Source organism: Arvicanthis niloticus, chromosome 9 (assembly GCF_011762505.2).
Source record: "Arvicanthis niloticus isolate mArvNil1 chromosome 9, mArvNil1.pat.X, whole genome shotgun sequence".
Lineage (NCBI taxonomy): Eukaryota > Metazoa > Chordata > Mammalia > Rodentia > Muridae > Arvicanthis > Arvicanthis niloticus.
In genome coordinates, this window is record NC_047666.1 from 64,555,520 (window position 1) to 64,565,251 (window position 9,732).

Consider the following 9,732-nt stretch of genomic DNA (forward strand, 5'->3'; position numbering starts at 1 on the left):
CCGCCACACACAGACACAGCTAAATCTATAGTAGACCATCTTTTAAATTTTTTTTATTTATTTTTATTTCATTGTGCATTGATGCTTTGCCCATACGTTTGTATGTGTGACCGGGTGGGATCTCCTGAAACTGGGGTTACAGACAGTTGGGCGTTAGCATGTAGGTGCTTGGAATTGAACCCAGGTCCTCTGGAAAAGCAGTTAGTGCTCATAACCACTGAGCCATCTCCCTGGCCTCACAGAAAGTCTTAGTAGCTTACATTGTCACCAGAACATGGTACTTGTCCTTGGCAGCATGCAAGTGAGACAGTGCTAGCTTGGAAGTCAGAGGTCTCCTCTTCTGCTTCCTGGTGTGCCCTCAACTAGTATTGTGACCTTAGGGTTGGCGTCTGTGATCCCAAGACTGAGTTTGCTCATCCACAGAATCAGCTGATTGTAATAAGTGATCTTTAAGTTCCCCATCTCTGTAGGTACCACTCTTACCATCACCGTCAAAATGGGGTTCCAATCCACACAGCATCAGCATCTCTTGTGTATTCTATCTTTTATATAAAGATTTTTAAATGATGCTGGTGTTCCCACTCCCTCACTAGTTTGAAGATTCTTACCTCATTCAACGTTTGGGATATTTCCATTCATTTTCACTTGCTGTCAGCTGAGGGCAATGGGCAGTGGTGTCTGTCTAATCCCCAGCCATGAGAATAAAGACAATCTGAAAGGAATATTGAGTATGAGGATGTATGGAATATAATGTTGTTCTGGGATGGTTAAGGAAATCCTGGCTAATTCAGACAGAACCTGTTCCAGCATATACACCTGTTTTGGAGTGGGTTCCAAGTGATTAAGTGACAGATAGTTCACAGCCGGAGTGAGCCTCTTTAAATAAGGCTAATTTTGAGCTGCATGGAACTCACACAGCATCGGATCCATTGGTTGCAAGAGAATGGCACAGATTCCACCACGTTGCAATATTTAGACAGGATCCTTCTTGTCTTCTGGCATGCCTTAGTATCTAGCAACATGCAGGGGAAATTTCTGGGTCCCATTTTTCTCATTCAACTTTGATGCTTTGACTATATCAGAACCCCGAGTTGTTTGGGGTACTCTGTGCTCCAGGGAAAGCCAGCAAGATACCCATTCCTAGAATTACAAAAGTATGTATTGGCATGTTGCTTTTCAATGCGGCTACTGAAAAAGAGAGATGTGGTAGATAAACTGTTGGATTTGGTATACTTCCCAAACATTTCTCTGTAAAATGTCTTTGGATTAATGGAATCGTGGGAAGAGTGCTGGCCAGGGGTCAGGAGAGGTGTGTGCACCCCTCATCTGCCAGTACATTAACTAGGTCTCCACTGTAATGAAACACTGGAGGCAGCTTGGTTTGTAAGTAAAAAAAAAAAAAAAGGGGGGGGGTTGTTTGGCTCATGGTTTTGGAATGTCAGGGTCTCAGATTAGGCAGTCCCGTTGGTTTTGTCTTTGCTAGTGACAGCATGGCCTTGGGAGACTGTGAAAGAGCTTGCATTGTCACAGAAGGGGGAGACTATGAGTATAAGACCCAAAAGCTCTTTTGAGAATGTGTTCTCAACAACCTGAAAACTTTCTCCTAGAATAACCTGGAACTATTTCTTCTCCCGATGGCATCCATGTAGGGACAGAGACTTTAATAGTGAAGGAGCCCCAGGGAACACTCAGACTTCACACAAGGCACAGCTCTGTGCAACCTGGAACCAACTTGGGTATGATCATAACATTTTGGGGGTATCTTCAGTCTGTTTTATGGAAGCCCTTTGGAGCATCCCAGACACTTATCAGTGATGGAGCATCTCTGTTGGGGAGGAGCTCGTGTCCTGGGAGGGTATCCCATGATAGAGCAGTTCTGTGCAGTGTTTATTTCTTGGAAGGCAGAGGACACTTCCTGCAAAGCCAGAGTTAGAACCTGGGTGTGCATCTGCTTACTGCCCGATGTGCTGGCTTCTTTGTTTTGTAGCTTCTTCCCAAGAACCGTGTGACATTCTGATACCAAGGCATGGGGAATGATTTACGAAAGGTCATATAACTATCTAGAAATGGACACCTCAACTTCCTGACCATCTGGCAAAAATGTTTTAAATCCATCCATCATCCATCATCCATCATCCATCCATCCATCCATCCATCCATCATCCATCCATCCATCCATCCATCCATTCATCCATCCATCATCCATCCATCCATCCATACATACATACATCATGTGTGTGCACACATGTACACATGTGAACATGTGTGTCTGCATGCACTTGCCATGACACCTGAGTGGAGATCCAAGGGCAACTTGTGAGAGTCAGCAGCTCTCTCCTTCACCACGGACACAGGTCGTCAGACTTGGCAGCAGCCACCTTCACTGGTGCACACCTCACAGGTCCTTCTTGACAGTTTTTATCCACAAATGCTGCCTTTTGCCACAAAAAAACATGGCAGAAGAAGACATACCCATAGTTTAGACTTTCAGTTTACCAGGTACTTGTGGGTACAGGTCCTTCTTCCTGTCTTTTCTCTTTGGACATTAGCTCCTTGCTCTTAGGCTGTCTTGCTAAGGATTCTGTCTCTTCACTGGTACCCATCTTAGTGTGTGTCCTTCCTAATGTGTAGCTAGTGAAAAGAAGGAACCTGGAACGATGCTCAGAACCTGCAGACCATGAAGATAATGGAAGAAAAACATGAACTGCCATCTTGCCTCTCTGGCACTGTGTTTCTTGGAGAAACTCAACTTCCAGTACCACTGAACACACTACTATAAAGAGAAATGATTCTACCATTTTGTCCAGGCTGGTTTTGTGAATGAAACCTAAGATTGCACCCATTTGCTCATTATAAATGGGTTGAACTCAACTATGCATCATCTTACACCTTCTGTGTTCTGTGGCCCCAGGGTCTTATTCAGAGTCACACTTCTGATGGATGCTTTGAAGGGAGGCACAGTGGCAGAGGATCAGCCTTCGGAGCACAGGATATTTCCAGAACAACTAAAACAGGGCAGGTGTTAGGGAAGATGCTTTAGAACAATGGGTTCGTGGAACTGGAAAAGAGGATGGTGGATGGTGGAGAGAGGTGGGATTAGCGTTGCTGTGGTGCAGTGTATGGGAGTATGGCTGCTGCTGACACAGCAGCGTGTCTCTGATGAGAAGGGCTACTCTTCAGGCTGTTGGGAGGCTTGGGCCACCACCTGGCCCGCCTTACTCTGTTGCTGCCCACTAAGCCAGTGCTACCGCTTGACCCGCAGTGGAACTGTGCTACCGCCTTTCAGACCTGGGAGTCTATGGTACTTGGATTCTCTCTCTGCTCCATGAAGATCTCAGCTCTGGGCTGTCTCTGCTCTCTGTTCATTCATTGGCCACTGTCCACGTGATGGGTTTCATCTTAGCCCAGTCCCTAGAGTCGTGAGTCTGACAGATACCAAGGATGCCCTCATTTTCAGCAGATGGGGTTGGAAAACCCACCTACACCATTCTGGAGGTACAGAAAACCTTAAACCTCCACTCCAGTGTTCTCCAAAAGCAAGGGGAGTGGTTCATGGAGGAGCGCTATGTATCTTAATGACTTGATATTTATTTTAATGACTTTTAATGGTTGATTTGATGATACCATCCCGATTGACAAATGTTTCTATGGTGTTGAAGCTTTCAAAGAGGGAACTGTTTTACAGAGCACAAGGCAAAGATGCACTGTTTTAGAATAGCATGGGTTGTGTGTAAACAACTCAAACTGAGGAAGCACTAAGTCCTCAGGAAGCCAGCACCAGCAGTGTCTGCCCCTTGCTCTCGCCTGCCAGCCATTCCCCCACCCCCACCCCTGCAGTGACAGAGCTGACCGAGCAGCCCACCTACTCCTGCAAACTCGGAAGTTCAGGCTTCTCTCGTGCTGTCTTTATTTAAACAGTGTTGCCATCATTTCCTATCTCTCATAGCTTCCTGCTTCTGTTCTGGTCTCCCGGTGACTCACCCTCTCAGGCTGACCTTGGCCGCTTCTCACTGCTTACTTCTGCTTTCGTGGTGTTTCCCCCACGGCCTGCCCGCCCGTGACTTTCGCCTCTCTGTGTGCATCTGCCTTTGCCCTGGGCCCCCCCCCACCTTTTTTTTTTTTTTTTTTTTTTTTTTTTTTTTTTTTTCTGCCATTGACTTTTATCTGGCAGTTCTCTGGGAAGAGTTCCAGTCTAGAAGCTTTGGTCTCATTCAGGTCTCGCTCTGTGCAAACAGCCCTGTGCTTGTACATTTATTCAAAATAGCATTTCAACTGCCTGGATGACATGCTGGGTGTCCGGACTGATGTGAAGGAGACATATTATTATTATTATTATTATTATTATTATTATTATTATTACTACTACTACTATTAACAAGCAAAGCCAGGGAATGAGCTGTTGTAGGGTTTTTTGTTTGTTTGTTTGTTTTTTACATTTATTGTGTGCATGCATTGGGGCGGGGAGGGGGAGGTGCATACCAAAGTATTCGTATGGCCATCATAGGAAACTCATGGAGTTGTTTCTCACCTTCCATCACATAGGTCCTGGGGATCGAACTCAGGTCATCCGGTTTGGCAGCAGGTACTTTTACCTTTCACCCTCTTAGCTAACTCTGGCCCCATGTAGTTTGAGTCCTGACTGTACTCCTACAGTTATGTTAAAGGCTTGGTCCCAGCAGTGTTGCAAATGGGATGCAGTTAGGTTAGATGTAGGCAAAGGAAGTTAGGTCCTGAAAGAGACTCCTTGAAGGATATATTGGGGTCCCAGTTACTCAACCCCTCCTCCTTCTTGGCCACCTTGACTACCAAGACACATACTGGCTTACCACAGACCCCCAAAGCAGTGGGAACAAAGGATCACAGGCAGAATGATCAGAAATGGTGAGCCAAGATAAACCTTCTTCCTTTAAACTGAACAGCTTGCATGTTTGTTCCGGTGCCAGAAAGCTGAGCCGTGTGTGTGTGTGTGTGTGTGTGTGTGTGTGTGTGTGTGTGTGTGTGTGTATGCTGTCCACACAGCATTCTGAGAAGTCATTATGTATCTCTTTCTTTCTAAAGAGTTATTATTTTATGTGCACAAGAGTATAGCTTGCATGCATGTGCACCACGAACGTGCCTGCTACTCTGGAAGGTTAGAAGAGAGTTCTTCAGAACCCTAGGAACTTGAGTTACAGATGGTCTTGAGCTGCCATGTGGGTGCTGGGAACTGAATCTGGGTCCTCTGCAAGAACACTCAGTGCACTTAACCACTGAGCCTGATGTATTTTCAAGGACATGGAAAGCCACATGCATGGCTATGTATATGCTGGGCAGAATCTTGCAAAGGTACTCACCTTTTCAGCTGAGGACAGAAAGTGACAGTGAAGCCAAGAGCTTAAACAGCATACCAGGTTGCTGAAGGCACACCACAACAGTCACAAAGTCCCTCCACAGGGGCTATTTAAAGAACAACCTGTCTGAGTGTTACCGCAACACAAAAACACCACAGACCCTTCTGAGGTTGGAGATGACCAAGAGCATAGACCTCACACAATCAGTAGAGGAAAGTCAATTAAGGAAAAACACAGCACTAACAGAGCTCCAGCAAGGGTGGGGGGTGGGGGGCAAGTGAGAGGTCCCATCTCAGTCTAGAAGGTAAGAAGAGATGGAGGAAAACACCTGACACCAATCTCTGGTCTCTACACACACGCACACACATGCACACGATTGTGGGTGCATGTGCATACATTCACACATCACACACAATCACATGCACAAATAAAAAGCAAAGGAGGAATTAAGGTATTTTCATATCAACAACTGACAGATTTTATTGCTAGCGGATCTCCTTATATAAAATACCGACTAGAAGCTAGAAGCATGGAACAGTGAGAGTACACACAGTTGGTACACAAAGAGATACTGGGTTAAAATGTCTAGCACAGGAAGGGAGAGAGTGGGGTGAATATTGAGAGCTCTTGTATCTTTAATGAAAGGACAGTGGAGAGTAACTCAAATCCACACAAATCAAGGCACCAAAATATAATTATGTAGTTAAATAAGAATAAAATGTATATGTAGACTTTTTTCTTTTATATAAACATTTTCTTCTGATTTAATTAGTAGTTACAATGTGTCATTGATGATCACATGTGTAAAGGTGTAATTTGTATAATGACAGCACAGAGAAGAGGGAATGTTGTACCAGTGTTATGTTTTTGAATACTGATGTTAAATTGTAATTACTCATGCTATGTTGTTTTAGGATCTTAATTGTAAAGCCAACAATATTCAGTAAGAAAACAACTAACAATATATCTACAAAATTAAACAATAAAAATAATTCAAATGTCATATAATATCTGTTAAACATAAAATAAAACCCTGATGGGAGAAAAGAAAAAAGTCTCAATCTTTTTACGAATGATAGGACAAAAGGCAAACATGAATACTGCCTTAGTAATAATTACACTAACTGTAAATGGACTAAATACTCTAATCAAAGAAAACAGACAGGTAAAGAGAACATGCTCCAGATATGGTGTGCTGCCTGTCAGGGACATATTTTAGACACTAAGAAAGCATGTTTAAAGTAAAAAGTTGGAGCCTGGGAATGTAGCTCAGCAGTGTTAGAATGTATTCATGAGGCCATGGGCTCAATTCCCAGTATCATTAAAAAAAGGTTAAAAGATGGAAAAACATACACATACATATAGAGAAGAGCTGGAGTGGGTATATTCATTCCAGACAAAACAGACTTTCCTACAGGAAAGAGCTTTTTACAGTGATAGAAAGGGAAATCATCCTGGAAGACCTGGCCGTTGTAGTACATATGCACAGAAACTCCGAGCTGCAAATTAAACGGGAAACAATTTTTTTTTTGTATGTGGCAGAAGCTTGTTTCCAACCCCAGCTTTATTCTATTCTCTGGAACTTACACAAGATAAATCTAACCACTGTCTGACAAGACAGGGTTTCGGTGCTTGAAGCAGACTCATATCCCTTCTCACTTTCCATTCCATGCCACGCCAGCCCCATGAATGTTTTCCTAAGATATGATTACATTTTTTTTCTGTGAAGAGCGCTACCATGGCATCAATGAGAAGAGGCAACACCCTTTGCAGAATCTCCGATTTGGATAGAAGCTGAGATGATCTTATGCAAGCCTGTTTTTGTTTATATTATTGTGTTATATTTATATTATGTTTATATATATTGAGACCCCTTTGGGGTCAAATGACCTTTTCACAGGGGTCATCTAAGAGCATCTGCATATCAGATATTTACATTATGATTTATAACAGTATATATTGAGCAGGCTAGATCCCAAATGGTTATTCACTCACCCACTTACCCGACAACCATGATCTTTGTCCAGTTTTGATTACATTTTTCTTCCCTGCTAGAGCTGCTAAATGTTTTCTTTTGTGTGTTTTACTGGAGATGGGGTGGGGGAGAAGAGGTGAGGGAAGGAGTGATCCTTAATCTGAGTCATGCTGACATTCTGTAAGGTTTCTTTTTATTTATGTGTCTATGCATGTAAGTAATGCAGACCTCGTGGATTTATGTGCCCAAGGAGCTAAAAAGGAGGTCAGATCACCTGGAGCTGGAGTTATAGGCTGTTGTGAGCCACCTTACATGGATACTGAAAACAGTTGCGTGCTAGGAACTGAGCTCTGGTCCTCTGGGAGAGCAGCAGGTGCTCTTAACTGCTGAGCCATCTCTCCAGACCTAGCATGGCATACACTGTCTCAGATTTGCTGCAGAAGGAAAAAGCTAAGGGTAGTTAGAAGAATTGCACTGAGCATTTAAAGCTTGGATGCTCTTTTGGGACTAGTAATCAACTTCTTGGATAAGTCACTTCAAAATAAAAGGCCTTGGAGAGGATGCAGCTCAGTGGTCGAGAGCTTGCCTAGCATATGAAAGGACCAAGATAAACCCTGAAGTACCAAATAATAACAATAGCAATAACAGTAAGAAGTAGTACTGTACCACAGCATCTTTTCAGTGCATATAGTCACTGTGCTACGTATGTTACCTATAAACACATGTAAATGGGGTTTGATAATGAAACTTGGCAATAGCCTTGTGAGTTGCCAATAGCCTCATGGGTTAGGGATTTGATTGCCTGCTAATGGTCTTTTGGACAATGATCAAGGAGACTCTGACCTCAACAATGGATTAATCCCATCAGAGTTTCCTAAAATGGTGGCATTATTGGTAGGTGGTGAAGTGAAGGAAGCAAGGCTTAGTTGAGGAAGTGGGTCATCATGCCCTGACCCTGTCCTGTAATCTCCTGCTTCTAAACTAGTGGGTTGCAATCCCTTTGGGGTTGAATGACCTTTTCACAGGGGTCACCTAAGAGCATCTGCATATCAGATATTTACAGTATGATTTGTAACAGTAGTAAAATTGCAGGTATGAAGTAGTAACAAAAATAATTTTATGGTTGAAGGTCACCGCATGGGTCACAGCATTAGGAAGATATGAAACACTGTGTGTAATCTCTCTTGTCTCCAACTCCTGGTCACTGTGATCTGACACTGCTCTGCTCTGCCAGGCCTAGCATGGTGAATGGACACCTTTGAAATTAGGAGCCAAAATCAGTCTCTCTGCACTTAAGTTATTAGCTTAGATTTTGATTATGGGCTAAAAACTAATCAACAGAACACCTGGAGGCTTTTCTACAGAACATCACTCTCTTTCTGTAGAGTCTCCGTGGTGTCTGGGATGTGTATATACACATAACTAAAAAATAAAATTATAGTTAGAAATAAGACAGTTCCAAGATCTGTTTGTAAAGCTCTAACAGGGTGGAGATGGAATGGTGTCAGACAGTGCCATCATTTGCCTACCAAATAAGTCATTGTCACCAGGTGGGCATCCATCCAGTAGCCCCAAGATTCCCTTCACGTCCTCCTTTGCGTTCTCAGTAGCCTGTGGTTATGGTCCATGATGCCCATGATGGGGAACACGGCCGAACTGTCATTATCAGCAAAGCTCACCCACAGCACCAACTGGGTTGTACCTCGTTCTCATTCGTTCAACAGGCGATGGCCCCGTCTCAACCATTTGGAATTCATCACCACCTTCAAATGCTGAGACCCTGCCCACAGGAAATTTGGAGAAAAATGTAAAGGTGAAGTTGGTTTGGCCAAAGTTTAAGTGGGGTTTGGGGAGGATATGCAGACCTGAGCCCCGCTTGGCTTGTTCTAAGCAGCAATGAGTGCCTTTGAAGACTCTCTTGCTTTCAGATGATGTATATACGGCACCCATGGCTCTACTTTCCTTGGGCTGCCTACTTCTCTGGGATTTGGCTCAACTTTGATTGCTCCCCAGGATCCAGTCCTTGGCTCATCTTGCTCTTTGGTTCTTCCATAGGCCTTTGATTCACTCCACTGATGCCTCAACTCACCTCTGGACTTAGTTACCAGATAGCTGGGAGAAGTTCACTCGGCTTCTCTATGTTTGTCTGACTATATGTTTCTTAGAGAATAAATGGCTGGAATAACTTTAAGGAGAAGGTTTATTTTGACTCATGGTTTCAAGGGTTTAAGGTTGGCCAGGAGAACGTCCGGGTGATGGGAGCCCTTGGAGGAGGGGCCATTGCTATTGACCTACTTCATGGCAAACAGGAAGCAGAGAAAAGCCATACCTCCCAGTGAAGTCACTTCCTCCATCCCTAAAGTTTCTAGAACCTCCCAAAATAGCACCACCGGCCAAGATCAAGCCTTTGGTAGTCATGCCTTACCT

The 9,732-nt window shown here is 43.8% G+C and overlaps 1 long non-coding RNA gene across 1 annotated transcript; it reads left to right on the plus strand.

Moving 5' to 3' along the window:
- Window positions 1-4,539: 4,539 nt before the first annotated feature.
- Window positions 4,540-9,496, plus strand: LOC143443423 (uncharacterized). Its single transcript, XR_013112381.1, has 3 exons — window positions 4,540-4,582; window positions 9,030-9,118; window positions 9,361-9,496. It is a non-coding gene; the product is annotated as an uncharacterized LOC143443423 (long non-coding RNA).
- The last annotated feature ends 236 nt before the right edge of the window (window positions 9,497-9,732 follow it).